General features: G+C 39.8%; 2 protein-coding genes across 5 annotated transcripts in view; both read right to left on the bottom strand.

Annotated features, from left to right (window-relative positions):
* The window catches only part of LOC106880757 (cyclic AMP-responsive element-binding protein 3-like protein 2), a 579185-nt gene that overhangs the window by 98578 nt on the left and 456738 nt on the right, over positions 1 to 23869 (bottom strand). The gene's annotated exons all lie outside the window — the stretch shown is intronic.
* The window catches only part of LOC149131815 (uncharacterized), a 32112-nt gene that overhangs the window by 5862 nt on the left and 2381 nt on the right, over positions 1 to 23869 (bottom strand). The gene's annotated exons all lie outside the window — the stretch shown is intronic.

Here is a 23869-nt window from a genome sequence, read left to right as displayed (position 1 = left end):
ACTTGATATATATTTGTTTAAGTATATAATCATAACTGAATATGTACCTAAAATAAATGACCATGACATGTAACATAACATTTACCTAAAGTTGATAATCATAACATGTAACATGTATTTAGTTGATTACATCTCAACTGAAAGTGTTTGGAGAGTCAGTATTGAGGAGAATAGAGCATAGTGGTGAGAAAAAAAATAATAATGGTACTGACATGAGAAACCTATTGTCTGGGATTTAATTATGAAGGGACAGCAGAATGGCTGAGTGGTGTTTAGTTATGTCTAATGATAGAAATGGAATCATGTAGACTGGGGGATGGTGTTTCTTACCTTCCATCTTCTGGGAAGATTGTAGCGGGCTGAATGTGAGATGCCGTATCACGTCGATATGATGTAGCCCACTACCAAATGTAGCGTGTAGATGTAACACTTAAAAGTTCTCGCTTCGGAGTAACTAGTGAACATCGAAAACTCAGGACCAAGAAAGAAGAAATATCATTTACATATATTTATTCGTTTGCCCGACAGGTTGTTAAAGATACAGCAGCAATTCTAGTGATAGTGACAACAAGGTTGACTCGTTGGTTAGCAGAAAAAGGTTGTCTGTCAGTAGAGAGTGAAAGAGTAAGGAAGGCACAGTGCTGACCAGAAAGGAAGAAAGGATAAAGGTGGCATCATCTTTCTTGCGGTCAAAAGCTTCTGTTCGTACGTCGAGCTAAGGGCGAAGGGAAGTGTTGCTTGGTCATAGCTGACACAGAAAAGCGTGTCCGCTGATACAAAAAGGGAGGAGATAGGAAGTGTTCTCTGTTATGAAGATTATGGTCAGTAATGCAGGTCAAACCCTAAACAAAGTACTGACCTTTCCTTGACTAACACAAGTCCTAGGGCGTCGAATGTTTACTCATCAATCATCTAGTGTGGAGAGGATTTCCCGTTCGTTTTGATAAGCAACAAGCGGGTGGATTTGGTTTCAAATTTCAGGCATGGTCAAACTAGATCCCTAGAAAATGTACCTCAAGCCCATAAGTCTCATTTCCATCACTTTATGACATAAAGTGACACTTTATGACATAAATTCAAATGTGTTAACCCATAGGGTCAATAAAATAACTGCCAGAAGCAAACCTTTCATCAAAGACACTCTAGCTACGGTCTTCTTGTCTTTTTAAGGAGAGGTAGGACTACATATGTCCTTCCTTATATAAGATAGGGTGTGGTTTAAGGGGGAGATTTAGTAGCTATTTCAACCGACTACATACAGCTTACCAACAGTATGCAAGAATAGATGTCTGTACACATTTGTTCACATCTGTAGAAATCAATAGTTTTGTTTTTCCAATGTCAGAAATAAATGTTATTTAAATCATTATTAATTCTCCCTAGAATTTATATGTAAGTGACTCAGTTTTTAGCATTAGTCAAAATATCTTACTGATAGAATGTCAGTGGTAATACATGCCTCTATCTGAAAGAAACCGGTTTTTAAATAAAATCATATAATCTACAAAAAATGTCAACTTGATTAAGCAGTTAAATTCTTAATTCACCATGACATCATTATATAGAAACTTCTCACGATCTCAATTCACATTGTATAATCAGTTATTAGTCTGTATTCCCGTTAGATAAAAAATATATTCTTAAAAAGTAAATGAAACACACCTTTGTAAGAAAATATACTTAATACCTTTTTCTCTTATTTTCATTGACTAATGATGCTTTATTTTAAAGAAATATGCATAATAGTTTGAGAGTGAAGTAGTGATATATTTATAAATGGCGAGAAGATGAAGTGTTTGAAATCATTTTCTCAAAAGCAGTTAAAAAGAATGTAACAGTAAGAACCAGCCATTGCTGAACAAGCAATTGAATGTCATTATCGCATGGTGTCATTCAAGTGTCGTGAGAAGAATCTCATGTACTTATTGTCAGATGTGAAGATATTAATCTATTTAAGTCTGAACTGAATGATTTGAAACTTGTGTGTGTGTGTGTGTGTGTGCCCGCACACACACACACACACACACACACACACACACAATTTACATGGTTATGCAAATAATTTCTGCAAATAGTTTCACCTTAAAGCGGTTGAAGGTCAATTATTATTATGCCTTTACATAATTTCAATATCTGAACAGAAACATTGTATTTTTCTTGCTTCTTGCAGTATCTGGGAGCGGCATTTGTTTCTGAGCTGTTTTCTCACCCCCCCCCCCCACTCCTTCAACATCCTTTGAATATTCTGTTACTCATGTTACACACATCTAATATATAAATCCCGTTCTGTCTGTCTGTTTGCGCGGTTATAACTCCAATATTGTTCATCCGATCGCGCTGAAATTTTAAACATGGATATATGAGAGAGCGGGGCGTTCCGTAATCTAAAAAGATTTTCCAAATTGTCAGTTTCAAAGTGAGTGTTATGTATTCTTTTGTTTCGTGTTGGGATAATAAACAACTCACTGAAGGCATTATGATTCTACGTGTTTATTTACTTGGCATGTTTACCAAACAGTATATATATAGCGGAGTGATACACACTGCCTTAGACACAGTTCATATTGCTTAGTAGATGCGCTTAACAAAATAGTACTATTAATGGGGATGTATTCATATATACGTATACCTACGCATACACATAGATATGAACGTGTAACATCCCTTCTTCTTGAAAAAAAAGTATCTTTTGGCAATGAAAAAATAGAAGTAATCTCCCTTACACTAATGGATTATCAGCGCAAGGGTGGCAATCCTGCAGCAGAAACCGTGAGATTATTCTGCCCACACACATGGCTTTCTGCTTCCTAATCTAGCAGAAATAGTTATTTTCTTTTTTTTTCTTTTAACGGTATTGAATCGCTGGTAAAATGTCGGTCTCCATCTGGTGGATCTTGTGCTCTGCACTGGTGTCTGAAGTGTGTTGTTGGACTGCTGATGGGTGGTTGGTGCCCGTTGGGGGTGATGATTCTGTGGAAGCACGGATTCTGTGTGTGCCGTCGTCTGCTGTGCGTGTTGTGGTTCTTGTTGGTGTTGTCACTGATACTGCAGGTGTTGCGCGTGTTATCCTCGATAGCTTTGGTGTTTGGCGGATGTGGGCTCTGTTACGTCTCAGTTGCCTACCAGATTCAGTTGCTATAATGTATGATCATGGAGTTTCGGTTCTACTGACAGCCTGTGCTAGGATCCATGTTTTTATTATAGGATCTTGAGCATGCACATATCCTCCAAGTATCTCAGGTAAGTATTGTGCATGTTTGTTATAATATTTCTGTCCTAGCTCTTGAGTGGCTTCTAGCTTTGCCCTTATCTCTTCCTGGTCAATAGGAGGTTGGATTTTAGTTTGCAGGGTGGTTTTGTATTTCCTGCCATTCAGCATTTCTGCTGGGGATTTCATGTCAGCTCTCAGTGGTGTTGCTCGTAGGGACAGAAGTGCCAGATATGGGTCTTCCTTAGTGTTCTCTTGACTGTCTGCACCTGTCTTTCTATGAATCCATGACCTTTGGGGTAGTGTGGAGATGAGGTTATAATGTTGAACCCATACTCATCAGCTAGTTTTTTGAATTCCTGAGATGTGAACTGGGTTCCATTGTCACATATGATCTGCTCTGGTATTCCTTGCTCTGCTAGAAGTCCTCGAGCCACTGTAGTTATTGTTTTGGCTCTCAGGTCTTTCACTTTTCTCACAAATGGGAATTTAGAGTAGTAGCAGACCATAATCAAGTACCATTCTTGGTTCTCTGTGAACAGATCTACTCCAATAGTTTGCCATGGCCTTCTTGGAATGTCACTGGATATCATTTCCTCCTTTTGTTGTGAGTTTCTGTACTTTTAACAGATGTGGCATGTAGAAACCATCTCCTCTATGCCTTTGTACATACCTAACCAATATACAGCTGACTTGGCTCGGAGTTTATATTTTTCCATTCCCAGATGCCCTTGGTGGATCTTGTCAAGAATTTATTTTTGCATTGATTTGGGCATACTTATTCGGGATCCAGTCATCAGGATTCCATTCTCCACTGCTATGTCATCATGGATGGCCCAATATTCACGAATGAGGGGCTGCACCTGATGCCTCTTCTCTGGCCACCCCTGAATCACCATCTGAGTAAGGAGCTGGAGTTCTTCATCTTTGCTGGTCTCCTCTTTGATTTATTCCAGCTTTGTGTTTGTTATATTTACAATGTGGTGGACCTTTACACTTAGTCCTTCCATCTCCTGTTTATCATGTGAGGATAGTCTGGAAAGAACATCTACCAATATCAGGTCCTTTCCTGGCTTGTACCTGATATTGTAGTCGTATTTTTGGAACCTCAGCAGTGGCCTTTGTAGTCTGGCTGGTGATTTTGTGAGGTTTTTGATAGGCATCTCTGTCAATCCTGCTTGGAGCTGCTTTCACTTCACCGTTGATTGACACAATATTAAGCTTTTGACAGGTATCAAGACCAAGAATTGCAGGTCCTTCTGTTCTTGTGACATAAAAAGAACACTTGATTATTTTTACTTTGTGTGTCCCTGTAATGGTTGCTTTGCCCAGTTGTGGAATCATGGTACCTCCGTATGCAGTGAGGATTACAGTACTTGGTGTGAGGATTCCTTCTTTGACTCTTGTATCATGTGTTCTGGGAATATCTTTTTGTAGAGGTTGACAGGTAAGATATCACTCTGGGCTCCAGTATCAAACTTTAGCTTTAAGTCAATGTTTATTCGTTTCTTGCCTGACTTCTTTTGAATTTGTATTGTTGTATATGCCTCATGTTTTTTTCGGTTGTCATTTCCCATCACATGTACATTTATTGTGCCGACTGCCAAGAATTCCACTTCTGAAGTGTTTTCTTCCTGATGTTGGGCATGTATATCTCTTTGTCTTCTCTTACAGCTCCTCTTTGAAAATTGGGGCTTGTATTTGTGAGATTTTGTTAGTCTACACATTTTTTCCCAGTGGTTAGGCTTTCCACATGCTTTGCAGTGTGTACCGAATGCAGGACATTTCCTCCGGTCATTGAACTCATGCTCTGTACCACAGTACTGGCATGTTCTCTGTTTGTGGGTATGTTTCGTCCTATGTCTAGATACAATATTTACACTGCTGCCTATTGTGAGGCCGTTTGTTTGGTAGTGGCTTCGAATGCTCTTGCATTGTCTACTGCTTCTATCAACTGGAGAGTGTCCTTACCGATGAGGGATTTCTGGACTTCTTTGAGCACACCCCCATATAAGTTGATCAACAATGCTTTCGTCCTTGTCTTTGAATCTCGGCAACATTCTTTAGTCTGGACAGGAAGTGGTCAATCGTTTCTTGTGGGTCTTGTTTCAGGCCCTGGAATTCGTACCTATGAATTCTATGGTTTGATCTGGGCTCTAGGTGCCTTTCAAATTTCTGTAAAAATGTGTCTGGATTATTGCAATCCGATTCTGACATGTCCCAACTATTGAATAGGTCTAGGCCCTTCTCTCCTGTCCATAAAAGGGTGTAGCTTACCTTTTCATCGGCAGTTGTACCTTTCAGGAAGCTTTTGAAAGCCAGTTGAGTTTTCTGTTTGAATTTCTTGAACGCTTCCACGATATCATCCGCGTCCCAGTTCATGGTCGGATGTAGATTCACCTGTATGGCGACGGGGGTCGCCATCTCGGATCCTCGTGTGTGTGTGTCCGAAGACGAAGCGATATTCAGTTTGATAAATTTCAGGTTTGTTGTTTTCCTGGTTTGTTGTAAAGGCACGGTTTTCGATTAAGTATTTATCGCTGCCACCATGTTATGTATTCTTTGATTTCGTGTTGGGATAATAAACAACTCACTGAAGGCATTATTATGATTCTACTTGTTTATTTACTTGGCATGTTTACAAAACAGTATATATATATAGCGGAGTGATACACACTGTGCGTATCTGCCTTAGGCACAGTTCATACTGCTTAGTAGATGCGCTTAACAAAATAGTACTACTAGTGGGGATGTATTCATATATATATATATATATATATATATATATATATATATATATATATATATATATTAGGTGTGGTTATGAAGCAGTGTGGTTAAATTTTCTTCCATACACATATATATGAACGTGTAACAGTGAGAATCGCTATTTTTGTAATGTCTGCTTGTCCTTTTATTCGAAGCTACTGTTACGTATCCCGTTGTTCTTATCACTACATCAGTGAAAATCGAAATAAAATACTTAAAGCAACAGTCGTCAAATACAAAAGCGAAAGAACTGTTAATTGTTTAAATTTCACTTGCAATATTCACTTTGGAAATAAAACAGCGTTCAGTCTGGCGTATAGGTGACAACATGAGGTATGCTTGAGTGCAAAAAAGTTTAAGGTTAGTTGTATGTATATTGTGTTAAGATTCGTTATCAATCAGTTATCCTTATTGAGAAGAAACAGTCAAAAGTAACCACCACATACAATCACCAAACGTCTCCATTACTTAACACTATCCAAGTTATCCTCTTGGCAACCATTATCCTCTTGGCAACCATTTTAATTAAGCAAAAAAGAGAAAAAAATTGATTGCTATTAAAACGCGTAAAATTTTTGGGTTAATAATCTTAATCATTCAAATTACATACTAGGCAAAATTGTCGGATTCTTTGTAATACATTCTCCATAAGGTTTTACAGTTGCATAAAATTAATCGACCAATGTTCGGTATTCCTTCATTAAACAAGCTGAACTGATCAACATTATTAGATCAGTTTTTTTTTAAAATCACAATTCAGCCACTTTACTACAATAATTTTACTGCTTCTAAATTGCTGACATGTTTCATTCCAAGTCTTTCATTTTGAGTTATGTCGTTGAAACAACCTTAACTTTTAGTAGTCCGTTTGACAAGTTCACAGTGCTCTGCCGAATAAGTAAAATAACAAATGCTTCTTTCAGCAAAAGATCGCATTCACCCTAACCAAAAGTAACAACCCCATACAATCACCAAACAACTCCACAACTTAACACCGTCCAAGTTAACCCTCTTCACCTATAAAAACCGTCCAATGGACGGGGTGGGGGTGGGGTGGGTGGTGGGAGCATTTGCTAGTTCTTCTATAAACACACAACACGACATTATCATATTTTCTCCACACATTATTATATAAAATACCAATATTTATTTCCTAAACCAGCTGAGCTGTGCTGAGATCACCACGCTCTGTAATTCGGAGCTTACACCGCGGCTTCGTCAGAAGGCGAGTGACCGGACTGAATCCTCTCTCAACCAAATAAGATGTTGGCAATGAAAAATAATTTGACTTTCTTCCAAAGCACCGGATAGCAATCACGCATAGTCTTTTGAAGCCAAAATTCTTGATCGCATTTTGAAGAGTTATCAGCTCCTCTTCTAACTCTCCACTCTCTTCTTCACCGATGTCAATGAAGGGGTTGACAATCCAGTCAGGAACTCGAAGAGCAAACAGTTCATGAAATTGACGGATCCTCGCCTGCAAGTTTTCTGTCCTTTTCAAAACTAGACAAGCAAGGGAACTAGAAAAACTCCCTGCGTCCAATATTGCGCTTATACATAACAATTTTCGCTTGAAATGTTGAGATGTTTGTCTTAACTTGGATGAGATTAACACCATATCCTTGCAGCTGCTTATTAACTTCGTTGAATTTAGTGAATAAATCAGACAAGTATGCAATATCTTTCTTTATACTTTTAAGCCTCACACTAAGTTCTGGGACGGTGGTATCAAAGAACTGAATCAAACAAAGCATAAAAGTATGTCACACAATTTCCCCGTGATAACTACCTCACCTCTGTGTGGAGCAGCTAGTTTTGGAAGTCTTCGTTGTTTTCGAAGCAAAGCTGTTGAAACAGGCGAGAGTTCAGAGTATGAGATTTGATTTATTCACGGCAGTGATGACCGTGTTTAGGAAATCGTGAAGACGACTTCTGAGGTTTCGTGCAACAAAATGTCGGTGGATCACGAGTGCATCATGAAGACATCATGAAGCCGCGATGACAGCCAGTCATAGATGGTGCACCATCAGTTGCACAGGCTACAATATTATTCAGTGGGATGTCCTTTTTGTCAATAAAGCTCTTGACAACATTGAAAATGGATTCACCCTTACTATTAGTTTCCAATAGTCTGGCAAAGAGCAGTTCTTGGCATAAACTTTCCTCTTTCACAAAACGAACATATGCGAGGAGGAGAGGGAACTGCAAGCTGAATTCTGCTTTCTTCAGAATTGTGCAGAGTTGGTCTTAGACGTCTTCTGCCATTTCATCAATCCTCCTCTGAACAGAGCTATTACTCAGAGGAATACCTTTGATAATTGGCTCTGATGCCTTGTGTAGCACCGTCTTCAGGACTTCTTTTACAGCTGTTCTTTTAGTGTCAGGTTTGCCGGACTTCGCAATGGGAAGTGGTATGTTATAAGAAGCGCGCAAACCATCATTAGATTGACTGGTTGACTGGATGAACTTGTTCTATCAGGATGCATTTTATTCAAGTGTTCTTGAAGCCTTGATGGTTTCATCGTTTCATTTGTAAAAGAGTAGACAGAGTGGTTGCTGTTGGTTGTGTGGAGCTGCAATAAACCCACACTACACCAACACTGCTTGACAACCAGTGTTGATTTGTATACGTCACCGTCAATCAGCGGTTCAGCAAAAAGGACCGATAGAATAAGTACCAGGCACTAAATAAAAATAAGTCCTGGGGTCGATTTGTCTGACTAAATGCCTAGCATGGCCGCAGTCTGATAACTGAAACAAGTTAAAAGATAAAAGATGTATATATATATATATATATATATATATATATATATATATATATATATAATATATTTATGATATATATATATATTACACATTTATCATATAATATATATACATACATACATACATACATACATACATACATACATACATACATACATATATATATATATATATATATATATATATATATATATATATATATATATATATATATATATATATATATATATGTAACAATTAGAAAATGGAGGATAATATGCTGAACCCAACTACTTGCAGACGGTGTATCCCGTTGAATTCATTAATTTAATTCATAGCAAAAGTGACAAAGGGAGGAAGAAAAGAAAAAGAAAGAAAGAACCAAAGCACAGGTGTCCATGGCAGACTATGTTATTTTGCCAACATGGTTTACATATAGAAGTACAAAGTACATAAGGAATTAGAGGATGAACAGAAGTTTAATCTTACAGCTGTTACGGCCTAGTTTTGGCAGACCCCATTCTATCCGAATATTCCTTTCCGGAGTGATTATCGGATGACATTTTGAAATGGGGTTACATGCCCGAACCTCTAGGCCTCTTCAGAGATTCACAAAGGGTTACATACAGATGTAGAGCAAGAGGTAAAAACAGAGGTGTGGTAGAGACCAGAAGAAAAACAACAGCAAAAATAAGATAGAAATAAAAATAAAAATACAATTGAAATCAAAATATAAATAAAAATAAAAATAAAAAATACAAATAAGGGTACAGGAGGAAAAAAATAATAATAGTAGTAAAAAAGAATACATAAATGAAGGTATAGCAAATTAATGAATTCACGGGATACACCGTCTGCAAGTAGTTGGGTTCAGCATATTATCCTCCATTTTCTAATTGTTACACAAATTTTGGGTAAAACCTCCACTTTTACCCGCTCCCATTGATTGCACCTAGTAGAGCACTAGCGTAGCAATAATTGGGTACCCTCCCAGCAGTATACTGGATAGATACTATCCCTTAGTGGGTTGTACCCCCAACCCCTAACTCTCTCACGTTATATATATATATATATATATATATATATATATATATATATATATATATATATATATATATATATATATATATATATATATATATATATATATATATATATATATATATATATATGGGAGAATGTACGAAAAAAACAACAACAGACGAGGACAGGTGGTGTAAACAACAAAAGGATGTATTAGTTTGAGGCTCGGGAATACAGAAAGTCTTTAACGTTTCGAGCTACGCTCTTCAACAGAAAGAATACGGAGAAAACAAGGAGAAAAATACGGAGAAAAAAAATTGAATGGTCTTTGGTCAACGATCTATCATGGCTTCTGCGGACAAGAAGTTTAAGAAGTTCACGCAGGAGAGCTAAGAAAAAGGGGAGATAACAAAAGGGGGAAGAAAGAACGGTGACCGAAGAATGAGGAGCTGTGTGTGTGTGTGTGTTGTGTGTGTGTGAGAGAGAGAATGCTGGTGATCTTGACGTATGCATGTGTGAAAAAATGGGGAGGGGAGAAAGGAGTTGGTCAGTTGTAGTGTGTGCGTGGTGTGATGTGAGGGTGTTGGGAGGTGGGGAAGGCATGGGTGGAATGTGGGTTAGGCTGGGGTGGGGGTAGAGGTACGGTATGTGGGTAGGAGGTGGGTGTAAGGAATTGGATGGGGTGGAGTGGGATGGAGTGGAGTGGGAAGGTAGAGTAGAAGTGTGTTGGGGTGGGGTAGGATGAGCTTATCAGGGAGGTTTGACGATGAAGGGGGAAGGGGAAGGTGGATATAAGAGAGGGGCAAGGTGGGTATGGGATGAGGGAGAAAAAGAGGAAGAGAGTAAGAGAGAGAGAGAAAGAGAGTAAGAGAGAAGAGAGTGAGAGAGAGAGAAGAGAGTGAGAGAAGAGAGTGAGAGAAGAGAGTGAGAGAAGAGAGTGAGAGAGAGTAAGAGAGAAGAGAGTGAGAGAGAGTAAGAGAGTAAGAGAGAGGAGAGAAAGAGTAGGGGTGAAGAGAAGTAGGAGTGAAGAGAAGTAGGAGTGAAGAGAGGTGAAGAGACGTACAGAGAAGTAGGAGTCGGAGCAGGAAGGGAGAGGTGGGTGGGAGAAGAGGGGAGAGATGGGTGGTAGGAGGGAGGGTGGGGGGAGAGAGACAGGGGGAGGGGGTTAGATGAAGAGGGGAGGGGAGTTGAGCCCATGTGGCGCAAAGGAGCGAAGAGAGAAGATTAATCTCTGTTCACGGCGCAAACGGGAGTCCGGATGGCCCCTGTGCATGGACAATCCAAACACGGACAGGTGTTGCTGCAAGGAGTGACCGGCAGAACAGAAATGGCGTGACACCGGGGTGTCATTGCAAACGTTGATGTCTCGGAGGTGTTCCGCGAATCGGTCGGCCAGGCGGCGCCCCGTTTGTCCGATGTACAGAGAATGGCAGAGACAGCAGGAGATGCAATAGATGATGTTGGTAGAAGTGCAGGTGAAGGAGTCGGTGATGCGATAGGGTCGGTTATGGGTGCTGGTGAGGAGGGTGGTGTTGGAGAGGTAAGGGCAAGTGCGGCATCGTGGGAGGGAGCAAAGGAACGAACCAGGTTGGGAGATTGGGTTTGGGAAGAGGCTGTGGACCAAGAGGTCTCGTAGGTTATGGGCTCGTTTGAAGGAGGGGAGGGGTCGATTAGGGAAGATGTGGGAGGTGGAGGGGTCGGACTGGAGGCGCCGGAAAGCTCGGAGAATGGTGCGTTGGAGGGGTAGGGTGGTGGGATGGTAGGTGAGGGGGAAAAGGGAGGCGGGAAACGGCAGGGCGGGTTCGGGGGGAGAGAGTAGATGCACGGTCCACGGAACTTGCTCTGGCAAGGGCGGTGTGGATGGTGGTGGGTGGATATCCACGCAGGCTAAAGTGGCGAGCCATGAGTTGAGACAGAGTCTCAAAGTCATGGCTGTCACTACAAAGTCTGCGTAGACGGAGGAATTGGGAATAGGGGATGGAAAGTTTGGTGTGTTTAGGGTGGGAGGAAGAGAAGTTGAGATAAGAGTGTGAGTCTGTGTGTTTGTAGTGGATGGAGGTGCTAAGAGTGGAGTGAAGGACGCTGACCGAACTGTCGAGAAAGGGGACAGAGGTGTCAGAGATAGTACAGGAGAAGTGGAGGGCAGGATGGAAGGATTGAACGAAAGAGAGGAACGAGTCAAGATGTTCGCGGGAGAGTGAGGTATATATATACATACACACACACACACACACACACACACACACACACACACACATACATATATATATATATATATATATATATATATATATATATATATATATATATAAATTTATTAATGAGGGTAGAAATTGATATTAATCAATTAAAACCAGTGGTCTAGCATATTAAAAAAATCCGAAGATTAAAATTATATTACATACAAAAATAAGAGGAATGACCAGCAAATGTGGATTCCTAAATGCTAGAAATGGATGCCGAATCATCTAACCACGAAAAAAATATGTTCTCAGTAGAAAATTTAGCGACACAACAGACTGTAAACGAGCAAGACAAATGAAAAAATACTAAATTAAAAAACGATTAACCTACGAACCATGGTTTCACCTGTTAAAATTTACATAAGTAAATATCTGTAGGATCATCAGCGTAAGTCTGTCCATTTGAGATGCAATACACAGAATCCACATTTGCTGGTCATTCCTCTTATTTTTGTATATATATATATATATATATATATATATATATATATATATATATATATATATATATATATATATATATATATATATATATATATATATAAGGATTTACTTTTCGTAATGAGATAAAAAGCCAAGGTTGTGTACATTATAAGAACATTTATAAATAGAAGGTCTTACAGCTGTTTCCAGGATATTTATTATATCCCTTCATCGGAGACGGTGTGAGAGGATGGTTAAGCAATAGTTAATTTAGATAAGATAGGAAATAGAGAGTTAATGCAGGGATATTGTATTTGTAAATCCATTGTTTAGGCAGAATGGCATACATATAAGATTCCAATACCTTGTAAGTAAAATCCAATAGTCTTTAAGATTGGTCATTGCATTTGTAAATCCATTATTAAGATTCCAATACCCTTTGAATAAAATCCAACAGACTTTGAAATCGGTCATTCCAAATACAGAGTTTATACACAGTGTTATTGAATCAAGAACCCTTGATTCACACGCTGATATATGACCTGCGTTGGACCCCTTATTCGCATAATCACCGAACCTGGAGCTTAATTATGGTCTATTCATAGCACTTACTCAGCATTACCTGGTGTCAGATAATGCTGAGTAATTGCTATAGACAGACTATAGTTAAGCTCCAGGTTCGATAATGATACGAATGAGGAGATAAAAAATCCAAGGCTGAGAATAGTCTTCAGAATATTTATAAAAAGAAGGTCTTACAGCTGTTTCCGGGATATTTTATATATCCCTTCATCAGAGACGGTGCGAGAAGATGTTTAAGTAATAGTTATTATAGAGAAGATATGAAATACAGAGTGAAGTGGAGGAATGAAAACAGACGTGAGATACGTAAGGATATTGTATTTGCAGTTCCATTATTTAAGCAGAATGGTGTATATATGATTTTCCTGTACCTTGTGTGTGAGTTCCAACAAGAATCGTGGCGGCTACTACTAGCAATCAGTTAAGGAGTGTATATTGTGTGCGGTGAACATGTTTACAGTATGAAGTAGTAGAGGTGTATGTTGGCATATGTACTTGTAAGTTTACAAGGGGGGAGGGTAGGAGGAGGAGGAGGCAGGTGAAAGAAGAGAAAAAAGATTTTTATATATGGTAAGGAACGATACTGAGAGAAGTGTGTAAATGACAAAAAGGAATTAAAGAGAAGATATAAAGTCGATTAAACATATAGCGGTAGTTGTATAAAAGAGAAAATTTATGAAGGTTAGGGGAAAAAAGCGGGATGGGGTTGTTGGTATTTGTATTTTGAGAATATATTTAGTGATCGATGTTTGCAGGCAAAAATTATACTGCTGCTTTCATTAAGACAATCCGTGGATTGCAAAATAGCTAAGACCTCGGCTATGGGGAGGTTACATTTGTTATTATAGCTGCTGTATGGTTTGGCGTGGGTGACTATGGACCACTTCAGAGTGTAAGGAGTTGAATCAAACTTTAGTTTATTGATAAGCTGAGATAACGATGTACTGTTGGATTTTGTTTGGGACTTGAAACAAAAGTGGTTGCTCACTCTAGCTTTGAAGGTGGTGCTGCATGAGCCGATATATATGTAGTTACAGTTGGCAGCTGATATTGTACACTTGTAAACTATGTTTTTGTGAGACAGCGGTTATATAAAGGACAGGAGGTTTGGCGTCTGAAGCTGCATAGGTTTGTAGGGGGTGTTCCGGATGAACTTGTGAGGGGATTATTATTTTGTGAGGAACAACCCTCCTGCCAGATGACTCCTATATACATCCTATATACATCGCAACTCACCGAAACAGACACCAGCGTGCATCCCCAAAACCCTATTTCCACTCAGTTAATCGGATTAAACGAACAAGAACCCGGGACGTTATCTGGTTCTACCTTCTCTTCTCCTTTAATGTTCAGATTCGAGTGCCTAAACTCTTCTTCGTCCAACCCGAAAAACATTTCCCTAAATCTAGCTCCATACATATAGACTCAAAACACCAACTGACTCCCTTAACAGCACTAACCCTCATAATTCCAACTATAATTCCACTACTAACACCCGATCCTTGAATTTACCACAACGCCCACCTATACCTATTGTAAACTTTCATTTAATCAAGATATCCTTGGCCTGAAGAGTAGCCTTCGGTATACACCTCGCTTGGATATTTACCACTTGTGATGTTCTGCTTGCTATGAAACATATGTAGCCCGGATCTTATCTACTCCATTCCTTAACTCTTGTATTCTTATTCGCATACCTGGCAACCCTGGTTGCCTACCGTGAAATATAAAAAGAACTTTTTTCAATTTGTCGTACTTCGATAAGAAAAAATCCACAACCTTCCGTCTCAATAAACCACTGTTGTTCCTGAAAGTTGTTTTTCATATGCACTGTGGTTTACTTGAAACTAACTCGATCCTTGGATCTTATATTTATTTATATGTATATGTACATATATATATATATATATATATATATATATATATATATATATACCCACACACACACACATTATACATATATGTCTCTGTGTGTCTGTCTTTGTTCCCCACCACCACTTGATAATTGATGTAGGTGTGTTTACATCTCTGTAACTTAGCAGTTTAGCAAGAGACTGCTAGAATAGGTACCTGGCTTAAAAAAATATAAGCAGTGGAGTCAATTCATTCTACTAAAATGTCTTCAGAGCAGTTCCCCACATGGCTGCAGTCTAATGATTGAAACAAGTCAAAGAAAAAAGATAAAGGATGCATCATCATCATCATCATCATCATCATTTAGCATCCGTTCTCCATGCTGGCATGAGTTAGACGGTTTGACTGGGACTGGTACGCCTGAGAGCTGTACCAGGCTCCAGTCTGAATTGGCTTGGTTTCCGCGGTTGGGTATCCTTCCTAGCGCCAACCACTCTAAGAGTGTAGTGGGTGCCTTTTACATGTTGCCGGCATGGGTGGTTTTCACGTCTCCCTGACACAAATGCTTTTTATGTGTCACTGGTACAGGTGTCTTTTACGTGTCATCGTCACTAGCCACGACTATGATTTCATGTGACTTGATGTGTCTTCCCAAGCACAGCAAATCGCCAGAGGTCTCAATCACTTGTCATCGCCTCTGTGAGACTCAATATCTGAAGATCAGGCTTCACCACCTCGTCGGATGTTTTCCTGGGTCTATCTCTTCCATAGGTTCCATCCACAGTTAGAGATTGGTACTTCTTTACATAGCTGTCCTTATCCATATGCATCACATCACCATACCAAGACAGTCTCCTCTCTTGCACACCACATCTGATGCCGCTTCTGTCCAATTTTTCTCTCAAGACACACTGTCGTACATGCACACTGACATTGCTCATCCAGCAAAGCATATTAGCTTCATTTTATTTCAAGCCTTCGCATGTCCTCTGCAGTTAGAACCCATGTTTTACTGCTGTGTAGCATTGCTGTTTGCACACAGGCATCATAAAATCTGCCTTTCATTCCGAGGGAAAAGCCCTTTGTTGCCAACAAGGGTAGGAGCTTATTCTTATTCTTGCAGCTATGCTCTTGGAGCATCCACCTCCACTGCTGGTCACCCAGGCAGCGGAAGCTCTCTACCACCTCTAATTCTACCCCACGTCATTTTACGAAGTTTGTTTTCTGTACATTGTACCTATGCATCTGCCACATACTTTTTCTGTTAACCTTCCTCTGATATTGCTGCATTTCTTATGTGTCTGTAGCTTGCACAGGGTACACGTAATGAAGTTTCTACCTATGACTTTTCTACATATCAAGCAGGTTTGTATGAGCGAGTGTACGTGCGTCATACAAGCCACGCGAGGGCGTTTATACATCCATATCCGTTAACAGATATATTTAATACTTGTTGGTTTCTTTTTTTACATCTGTTATTTTATTATTGATCTTCTATATAAATGAAGCTATATCCTTAAATTTGCTGCTTTTTTTCACAAAAACTGAGAAGATACATTGCGGAATTGTTATTTTAACGAGTTGTATCTGTTTATCATCAGAAGAGGTACATCTGCACCGTCGGATGCCCTTGAACCAGTTGTATCCCGTGAGGGATTAATGCTACATGTGTCGAAACAATTGTAGTGATTAAAAAAAAAACTCTCGTACCTTCCACCTTCCATCTCTCAACCAGATACATAACGAACACTGTGAAAGTGACTGTGCTTTACCAGTAAGCTACCAGCTATATACCATTCGTTTTATTATCTAATATCTAATTGTATATATAACAACTCACTGTGAATAAAAGGGTACACTGCGTTCCATTAATTAATAAATAAAAAAAACGTATAGTAAATAAACAAACGAACGGAAAACAGACACAGAAGGTGAAGTTGAAAACCATATACTAAATGCGCAGATGAATAAAAAACAAACACAGTAGGTCACCAACTTCTCAATAATTATCGGCCAGTGTGTCAAACGCAATTTCGTGTCATTATCAATAATATTGATTCCACTCTAGTGGCAACTGGCAAGAAACTTGCCGGGAATGGGAGCAAAACATAACAAAACAAGACGGACAAACAAGCAATAGGGAAATGGACATACGAAAATGGATAAAAATAATCTAAGACGCGACCGTTAATGGACGGACGAGGGACAAAGAATGAAATAAATAAACAAACAGAATATAGCCTTAGGGCTAGACGGAGATGAAAATATAGATAACGCTAAGAGGGAAATCCTAAAGGATAAGGAACAGAAGGACAACAGACAGCAAAACATATTGAAGTGGAGGAAAGAGAAAAAGTGTAGCAGGCAGAGACATAGAGGGCAGTGAGGAAAGGGGAAAAAGAGGGAAAGAGAGAGAGAGAGAGAGAGGGGGGGGAGAGGAAGGGAGAAAGAGAGAAAAAGAAGAGAGAAGAAAGGAGGAGAATATAGATAGAAATCGCACGAATATAAAAAACAACTCACTGTGAATAAAAGGGTGCGCTACGCTCCATTGATTAATAAACCAAAAAACAGTAAATGAACAAATGAACGGAAAACAGATACAGAAGGTCAAGTTGAAAAATGCATACTATATATATATATACGAGGTGGTTGCAAAAAGTTCCCGGACTAGTTATCTTTAATAAAATATAACTTATTTATCTAAGTTCTAACATCATCTCCTTCGAAATAGTCACCTTGTGCGGCAATACACCAGTCCCAGCGTTCCTGCCACTTTTGTAATCCGGTTTGGAAACCGTTTTCTGTGAGTCGAGGACTTTCTGCAATTTACTCTTGATCTCGACAATATTGTTAAAACGGTGACCTTTGAGCTTCAATTTCATTTTGGGAAGAGATGGTGCTAGATCTGGCGAATAGGGCAGGCGTTGTCTTCGGCAAGAAACTTACGAGTGAGGAGAGCTCGGTGACAAGGTGCATTGTTGTCGTGAAAAATCCAATACTTCGTGCTCCACAGATCCGGTCACTTTCACTGAATGTCCTCCCACAAATGCTTTAAAACGTTGTTAATTTGTCCTCCGATGATCCTCATGCATAAACTGTTGAATTTTCTCCACATTTCCTGGGATGACACTCATGACAGGTCTTTCAGATAGTTCATCGTCTTCCAGGAACGTTCTTCCACTTTTGAAGTGCCTGTGCCACTCGAAACATTGCGTACGACCCATTGCCTTGTCATCGTAAGCTTGCCGGAGGCATGCTCAATGTCTCTGTAGCAGATTTTTCAAGTTTAACACAACATTTCACGTTGACTCTTTGTTCCTGTCCATAACAAAATTGCAACAGCATACACATGATCATAAAAACACAAATTTGACAGCTTGCAAGGTAAACATAGTAATGTCACTTGGAACACTGCCTCATGAAAGTCACTGCGCCATCTGTTGGTACGCTACAGAACTAGTCCGGAAACTTTTTGATATCACTTCGTATTTATATACATACCTATCATATATGCTGACGGCAACTCTTAAATATCAGCTGCCTAAATGTGACTTTTCAGTTCTGCTAAGGGCCTATGATCTCTTGCATAGATGTGGCAATAACCGGTGCCTCTTGCAGCAGATGTTAAGAGAGCTTACTACCCATGCTGACACATATCTTCATAGAATTTTTTATTGTTTTGCCTTTTTCGGCTACAGCCAATCATGGTATGCAACACATGTTAAAAATCAAACAACGTATATACCGGAAGTATTTAAACCAAGAAAAAGCCTTGCACAGGGCAGATCCCACTCTCTAAACAACATATGCGTCTGCTCAAAAAGAAGAACTAGTTCATATCATTGGTTGCATATGAAACTGTGAGTGTTATATCAGGGTTTTCCTTCAACTAGAGAGACGTCTAAACAAAAAGTAGGAGTCTCTCCAATATTTGTTAAGCTACATAAATAAGGGTGACAGCATAAACATTGCTAGCAGTGAGAGAAAGACTATCCCGGAATGAAGATTGAGTCACAAAGCATCAAGGGAATATCCTTACTGCACAGTTAAATACTAAGTCTACAGTGAATGATCACCATTCAGCTAATTTGCAACGACAGTTCATCCTTTACAATTTTGCAGATAATGCTCTACATATTTCCCATGGAATTGTTTTTGTTATTGGAAATAATAAGGTATTTTCACCACTTGTCCTGTACAACTGTTTATCATTCGGGGAGGGGATGAGTTGCTGATTTGCTTAGGTACCTTTTGGTCTGGTGGTTGAACTGTTGTCACTGTTGAAATGGGCTGGCTTCTATCAATTGAAATCATGTTGAAATGACTTGTCATGGTCCATCATAAGGTGGCCGAAACGCGTTTACACTGTGCCTCACAATGAATGAACACAAACTTTGCTCTTTGAGAATCACGTGGAATAGAGGACATTGGTGTACTATGCATTGACATAGGGTAACTGGCCTACATTATCTCTCAACTATTCAAGGTACTTTTTAGCATCAGGGTTCGAGTTCATGTTCAAAATGAATTTGTCAGGTACAGTAAGTGGCACGCCCTATACCATTTCTGCAGAGGAAGTATATAAGTCTTTCTTAACTGTAGTGAGAATTCCCAACATCACCCATGGCAGTGGTTGATCTAGTTGGACCCGTTAAATCTAGTGATGAGGGACTCCTTCAAGCAGAGGTGGAATTACTCCACCAAGTCATTGGCTTGGGGGCAATAGGCTGTTGTGAAATTCATGTTGAGGCCGAAAAGCTCACACATGTCATTTCACATCTTTGAGATGAATTGAGGTCCACTGTCCAATGAGATGCTATCCGGAACACTTAAACGAATGACCCAGTTTATAACGAAGGGACAGGTGATTTCTTGTGTTTCTGTGTTACAGATAGGTATAGCCTCGGGCTAACGAGTGAAGCGGTCCACCAATGGTAAGAGGGTTATGAGTAACATAGCGATGATGGTTGGAGTCAACAAGGTCAATGTTGATGTGGCTGAAATCGGCTTGTGGAGATTCATAGTTGCTGAGAGGTGCTTGGTAAGCTGATGGATTTTCACTTGTTGGCAAGGGATATAGATTTTGGTCCACTCTCCAATTTGCTTGGCCATACTATGTCACCTGATACCAAGGTGAAGGAGTCTGTGAATGATGTCAAAAATTTTTCAGTGTCAGGTTTATGGAATAATTGGCTGTGGCTTCTCAGTGGTTATGTTACAAAAGAAAGTTGTTACGTGAGAGTGGAAATTTCCAAAGAAAATTTCCAAAGAAATTTCCAAAGAAAAAAAATAAATAAAAGGGGAGATGTAGTTAAAATGGTGCACTCCTTCTCACGTGGCAAAGTGGTATGCTTTATAGTGATAAAGCAGACAGCCAGACATTGTAGGAGGTCAGTAGTAGTAGAGTCGTTGTACGAGTTCTCAGTCGGAGTCAGTGTCAGTTACGCGAAATATACGAGTTTCAGCTACCGTCATGATAGACGCTTCAAAGTCGTTGTCTTGCGGAACTATCAGCGATAGCACGATAGACGAATCAAAGATAAAACGCGAAATACTGTCACAACGTAATAATGGCGACAAGAATATTACGATGCTGATGATAATATACAAGTGGACGCGGATTCACATTATAACACAAAGGTAAGTGCCTTCATCAGCAATCCTTTCGATATCGACGGGTAAAAATCGACTATGTCGATTTTGTGAACCTTGCTCTGCCCCTCCGCAGTTGGCATTAAACCATGTGGTCACCTTTTTAGTGCTGCGTCACAGAGAGAGGCTGGAGGCTATGTTGTCATTAATCTTCCTTAGTATATCCTTGCTCGCCTGGCCGATCTCGGAGTTGGCCGGGTTGATCAGGCGGCATTTGGGGTTAGAGGCAAAGTTTGGCTTGTGGTCTTTTATTGCGAAGAGAGTATTTCTCGTGGCTAAAATTTCTACCCTATCCGCTATACCTAGGTTAATTGCTATCTGTTTGGTTCCGCAGTTAATGTTATTGTACGTGTTCGGGGAAGCGCGCCTGTATTTTTGGGTAATTCAATTGTCTAAAAGGCTATCGTAAGTGTTTGTATCTGTCATGTCTATGTTCTTAGTCTTATCCGAGAAGATTAGGGACCTGTCGGCCCTTATATTTTGTATGTCTTCATGGAGTTCGCGTTGAAAAGGGGAAGAGGACTTATGAAACTATAGCTTGGGTATGATGCCCTGTAGGTCTGCTTCGAAGGCTTCAAGCTTGTATAGATCTCATTGGAAGGTATTGGGATATTCATTGTAGAATAACCAATAATGTAACGTTCCATGTCTGAGAGTTTGTGGCAATCGTGAATATGCAGAAGCGCAAGGAGTTGGTGCAGCTATCAAACGTAAACCATGTGGTGGCCTTCGTAAAACACTGTGTCCGTGTTGCGGATGGAATGTCAATGTATCACATATCCGAAAAAGAAGCACACTCTAAAGTATAAAGCAGTAAAGTATTAAAGAAATAAAGTTAGCGTTAGGTTTCGCATCCACGAAGGTTGTAGCTAAGGCTGTAGCTTTGTGGACGACTCATTAGGCTCTAGCCTGAAGAAAAAAATAACTCTTCACTTTTTGGAGGTAGGAAGTCGTTATGAAACGTGGTTTGGTTTGGCCCACCCTTCTCACTCAACGTCAAGACTTGTGTAAAAAGGATATTCCTCAGGTTAAGAGACACTTCACGCAGACACACAGATACAGAAATTTATTCAATAGGCACAATCTAAGGGTCTCCTTTAGTTTGCACCCAACATGAAAAGTATATTAGCTAACACCCATAAAACACCGTGATGAGGCAGGTTGCTCTTGCAAGGTGTACAATGACTTCCAGTGAGAGGCTGAGGGAGTAATCTATGAAGCTGTGGTGATACCCAGGCCTAGTGACCGCAGTAATAGCAGCAACAAATCATCCAATAACATTGACGGTATCGGACACAGTGGCAGAAACACCAGCACTGACGCCAACGACTCCAGTACCAGCACTACAGCCGAAAAAGATGACCATGTCGACACCAGCAGCACCAGTGAAGTTACCGGTCCCACACCCAACATTACCATCAACGGCACCCACGTCACCACCAGCGACAACAGCACCAACTCTACGGCCAGAGACGACCATCACAACGATGATAACCACAGCGACAGCAGGCACAGCTGCATCGCCGGACCCGAGCGTCGTAATTATAATAGTACTGACATCACCCCCTCCCAACACTGGTGGCAACAACAACATCCCTCGGCCCAGAGCCAACCGCAGATGCACCAGTAATGTGAACACAAACAACACATTGACAATATGTGTGTGAGTGTGTGTGCGTGTGTGTGTGTGTGTGTGTATGTGTGTGCGTGTTTGTGTGTGTGTCTTTGTCTTTGTGTTTGTTCCCCATCACCACTTAACAGGTGATGTTGGTGTATTTAGATATTCTATCAGTCCCAGTTTTGTAAACGGGACTGATAAAATAAGTATCAAGCATACAAAATAAGTACTGGGGTCAATTCATTCGACTAAAAATTCTTCAAGAGGTGCACCAGCATGGCAAGTTTAATAACTGAAACAAAAAAAAAGATAATACACACACACACACACACACACACATATATATATTGATGCCGAGTTTAGCGCGGACACCCGATCGCCATAGAAGACCGACTACCAGGACTCCCATCCTCAAACAGGTCAACCAACCAAGCTTCCGAGTAGCTAGATTACAGGAGCACGCCACAACTACCAGCGTGTCCAGTTATCCCTATAATTGGACACGCTGGGAGTATCCAATTATCCCTATAATTTACTACCACCGCGTATCCAATTATCCCTATAATTTACTCCCTCCTCGAAAATTTAAAACAAATACAAGCCGAGGAGAATGGGAAATCATTAATGATCTCAAGGTGGATTATAATATAGTTATAAAAGAAGCCGATAAAGGGAGTGTTGTAGTAATCATGAACTGAGAATAGTAAATAAACACTACCCTAATCCTCCTTCAAGACAATACCTACTACGAAAAAATCAACAACTACAGTCAATCCAAGATAATAGCAAAACTTATTACTCTTATCCATCTGTTCAAACAAGGTTTAACGGACAAGGAGAGAGATTACTTAACTAGATTTGGCTGCAAAGCCAGCAACTTTTATGGACTTCCCAAAATCCACGAAAGTGAAGCCATAAACGAAGCCTGTAGCAAATCAAATTCTTTTGTCATAAATATTCCACATCCAAGAGATTTCAAAAGGAGACCAATTGTGGCTGGTCCTTCCTGTGAAACACAGACTCGGTAACTTTATTGACGTCCTCCTAAAATCTATTCTCCAGCATATACCGAGTTTCGTAAGGAATGACCTAGACTTTTTAAATCATCACCCGAACAAAACCAGCAAGGCCCCCTTCTAGTTTCATTCGATGTAATAAACCTCTACAACTCGATTCCTCACGAATACGGCATAGAAATCATAGAATTCTGTCTGGAAAATTTCCCCAAATGACATTGCTGACCGAATCGGAAAAGGACTTATCATTAAAGGACTAAAATTCATCCTTCAGAAAACAACTTCTTCAACTTCAACGAGAACACCAACAGACAAAAATCGGACACTGCGATGGTAACGAGGGTAGCCCCTACTTTTGTTAACCTTGTCATTGCATACTTTAAAAACTTAATCAACAGCATTAACCACAGTATCCAATTTACAATGGAATACAGCCACAAACAGCAACTGGACATTTTAATCATAAAAAGAGATACTAAAATTGAAACTGACATCTACTTTAAACTAACGGAATCGAAACAATATCTATTCTCTTCCTGCTATTCAAAACATACTAAAATCAATATACCTTTCAACTTGGCACGAAGAATTTGCTCGATTACATCAAATCCCGAAACCCAAGAAAAACGACTCTAAGAACTTAAAAAACACATTACTAGAAAGAAAGTACCCGGCTAATTTAATCAAAAACTGAATAGAACGTGCAAAAATGATAGACATCCGAGAATTACGAAAA

Source organism: Octopus bimaculoides, chromosome 19 (assembly GCF_046866305.1).
Source record: "Octopus bimaculoides isolate indiv1 chromosome 19, ASM4686630v1, whole genome shotgun sequence".
Taxonomy (NCBI): domain Eukaryota; kingdom Metazoa; phylum Mollusca; class Cephalopoda; order Octopoda; family Octopodidae; genus Octopus; species Octopus bimaculoides.
The sequence above is the reverse complement of the archived record's forward strand: the minus strand, read 5'-3'. Positions and strand labels throughout refer to the sequence as shown.